Genomic DNA, 3,894 nt, shown 5'->3' with positions numbered 1-3,894 from the left:
TATAACCAGAATTACAGGCATGCACCAACACGCCCAGCTAATTTTTGTATTTTTGTAGAGACACGGTTTCATCAAGTTAGCCAGGCTGGTCTTGAACTCCTGACCTCAAGTGATCCACCTACCTGGACCTCCTAAATTGCAAGGATTACAGGCATGAGCCACCACACCTAGTCATGACCTTTTTTCTTAGTTTAAATAAACTCCAATAAAAAAATTCAAGTTAAACAGTTTTTATAGGTCTAATACAATATTATCTGCAGTCCATTAGGTTAGGTATGGCTGTGAATATTTAATCATAACTTTTCAGTTGCAATTTTGTGTTCACATTGTATTTGGATATCTCTCAATATTTTTAAAAGAAAATTTTCAACCATATATGGCAGGTCCACAGATTTGTCACATCCCCTTTGTTTTGAAAGTTTTCAAATATATATGAAAATGGAAAGAATATTATTATGAAAGCCTGTATACTCTCTGCCTAGATTCAACAACTGTCATCATCTTGACACATTTGTTCAACACTCTGTATATCATTTTTTTAAAACTAAACCATTTGAAAGTCATTATGACGCTTTTGCTTCTTCTAGTTCCTCTCCCTCCTCCTGAGTTTTCAGTTTTGTTTTCCGACATCCTATACGTGGGTTCCTTTTTCTATCAACCTTACATAGCCTTCTTACAAAAGGAGGAAAGTTCTCCTAATTTTATGTTCATCTCCAGCTACCACCATCTGTCTCTTTCTTTCTTACAGCCCACTTTCTCAAAGGAGAGTCCACACTGCTGTTTCCACTTCCGCCCTCTCAGTGGGTCTTGCTGGACTGTGCTGTGCCCTCCACACTTCACTTCGGCACCATCTGGGGCCTCACGAATGGGAAACTCAACAGAGGCCAGGCTCCTCTTTTTGGCATATTTCATACTGTTGAGCTCCATCTTGAAATCCGTTCCTCCTGCCAGGGCATCGTTCACTTCTGACTCACCTGCTTTTCTAGCTGTCCCTGCTCAGGACCCTTCGTCAACTCTCCTTTCTGTTTGCCTCTTGAATCTGGGCATTCTAAATGGCCCCATTTCCATCCTTAGTGTCAAATCAAGAGCTAAACCATTTTGTCCCTTATTACCGGAATTTCATGCATCTGTAAGAAGATGGAGAGAAACTCTTTATGTGAGAGAACCCATGAGTATGTCTGCTTCATGAACTGCTTCCTTTTGATCCTCCAGCTATGGGTCTTCTGGCTTTTGCAGTTTTAATAAAATCATACCCAGAGGCTATTCAGAGGAAGCAATGTAGGTAAAAGGCAAAAATGATCTTGCTTGTTAGTGACCTAGAGAAAATATTTGATGGAGAAAGAAGCAGAATGTTGTCTTTTTTTTTTTTTTTTTGAGACGGAGTCTCTCTCCGTCGCCAGGCTGGAGTGCAGTGGTGCAATCTTGACTCACAGCAACCTCCACCTCCCAGGTTCAAGCGATTCTCCTGCCTCAGCCTCCCAAGTAGCTGGGATTACAGGCACGTGCCACCACGCGCAGCTAATTTTTGTATTTTTAGTAGAGACGAGGTTTCACCATGTTGGCCAGGGTGGTCTCAATCTCTTGACCTCGTGATTCGCCCACATCAGCCTTCCAAAGTGCTGGGATTACAGGCATGAGCCACTACGCCCAGCCTGTTGTCTTTCTTTATTATGAAGTTGTAGGATGTTATTTATCCGTGATAAAGTCCTATCTCCCCCATTTCTACAGCTGATTTAAAGTTGACTATTAGAAACCCTATTCACAGGTCAAATACAGACCACACACATTGATTTCTAGCCAAAATGCTTCACAGAGCTAATTAGTCTGTTTTGCTTGCTTGAAAGATCTGTATCTAATTTTTTAAGCATCAAAAGAGAGAAGCATATTCAACTCCTTGTAATACCCAAATGGCAGGTGAATGTTCCTTTCAGGGAACATGTTGCTATTGAGAAAACAACATCTGTATTAAGAATTAAGCCTGGGATGAGCATCTGTGGACTTTGAGACTAAGAGAGAAGAAGAATCAGTAGGCAATGGCTTTTGTTGTTGCTTCTTTTGTTTTTTTTTAGACAGAGTCTTGCTCTGTTGCCTAGGCTGGAGTACAGTGGTACGATCTCGGCTCACTGCAATCTCTGCCTCCATGGTTCAAGTGATTCTCCTACCTCAGCCTCCTGAGTAACTGGGATTACAGGCACACACCACACCACCATGCTCAGCTAATTTTGTATTTTTAGTAGAGACAGGGTTTCTCCATGTTGGTCAGGCTGGTCTCGAACTCCTGACCTCAGGTGATCCACCTGCCTTGGCCTCCCAGAGAGCTGGGATCACAGGTGTGACCCACTGCACCTGGCCTATTGTTGTCTCTAAATGGAGTAAGAAAACTGGATACTTAAATCAATAAAATGCAGAAAATTAATTAGCTTGTCAGATGAACATTCATAAGCTTTTTCTTTCTTTCCTTCCTTCCTTCCTTCCTGCCTCCCTCCCTTCTTTCTTTGTCTTTTCTTTTTTTTCTTTCTTTTTTTGAGACAGGATCTCACTCTGTCACCCAGGCTGGAGTGTTGTAGTGACACAATCATGGAGTCTTGAACTCCCAGCCTTTAACTGCAGCCTTGAACTTCCAGGCTCAAGCAATCCTCCCACCTCAGCGTCTGGAGTAGCTGGGACTACAGATGTGTGCTTCCATACATGGCTAATTTTAAAAAAACACTTATTGTAGAGATGGAGGTCTTGCTATGTTGTCCAGGCTGCTTTTGAAGTTCTGGCCTCAAGTAATCCTCACGCCTCAGCCTCCCAAAGTGCTGATATTACAGATGTGAGCCACTGAGCCAGCTCATATAACCTACTCTTAATCTAATTTAGTTTAGATACTAAACATTACTGATCCTTTATGCCTGCTTTATCATAAAATGACAGCCCAGTTGTAACAACTTACGCTGATTTTATTATCAGAAGTCTAGTACAGATGAAATATAAATGAAATCTAGAGTTTAGTTAATAGTATCATGTCAATGTTAGGTTTCCTATTTTGGCAGCTGTACCATAGGAATGTAAAAATGTTAACATTGGGGGAAACTGAGCGAGGGTTATATGGAAACTCTATATTTTTGCAAGTTTTCTGTAAATGTAAAATTGTTGTAAAATAAAAAGTTTAAGAAAACAAGCCTAGCATGTGGCAATGATTATAACAATGGATGTCTGGATAATGACCTGCTCAGTGTTCTCCAGATGGTTACTATAGTCATTAAAGTTATACATAATAAAAAGCATAATGCCAATTTTGGCACATTCCAAGTAAAATCGGTGTTTTAAAAATCAGCTCAGGTTATCCCTTTAAACTAACAAACAACTGATAAAGCACAATCAGACCAAGAACAGTTCTCTAATATTTTGTAGAATATATGGAAGTCCTGTCTTTCCTGAGGCTACAATAAATTGGACGAGACCAGTTGACTAAGAGAAAACAATATTCTGCCAGTTTCTTTTGCATTTCTGGCTTATTTGGAAAGAAAGACAAAGAAGCTGAGTGGATCAGATGCTCACGTGCTCCCTCTTTTTTTCATTCTGGTACCTGGATATGCCTGAGTTGGGGTAAATGGTAAGATCCCCAAATCCATGAGTCAGGGCTTGTTTAACAAATAATTTGGAGTCAGGCTTGGTGGTTCATGCCTGTAATCCCAACACTTTGGGAGGCTGAGGCAGGTGGATTACCTGAGGCCAGGAATGAGTTTGAAACCAGTCTGGTCAATATAGCGAGAACCCCATTTCTACAAAAGAAAAAAATTAGCCAGGCATAGTGGTGCATGCCCAGCCTATAGTCCTAGCTACTTGGGATTTGAGCAATACCTGCGTAGCTAGGACTTGCAAGAGGATTGCCTGAGCCCAGGAGGTCAA

The sequence above is a fragment of the Mandrillus leucophaeus genome, unplaced genomic scaffold (assembly GCF_000951045.1).
Source record: "Mandrillus leucophaeus isolate KB7577 unplaced genomic scaffold, Mleu.le_1.0 Scaffold56, whole genome shotgun sequence".
Classification (NCBI taxonomy): Eukaryota; Metazoa; Chordata; class Mammalia; order Primates; family Cercopithecidae; genus Mandrillus; species Mandrillus leucophaeus.
This window is presented reverse-complemented; position numbering follows the sequence as displayed.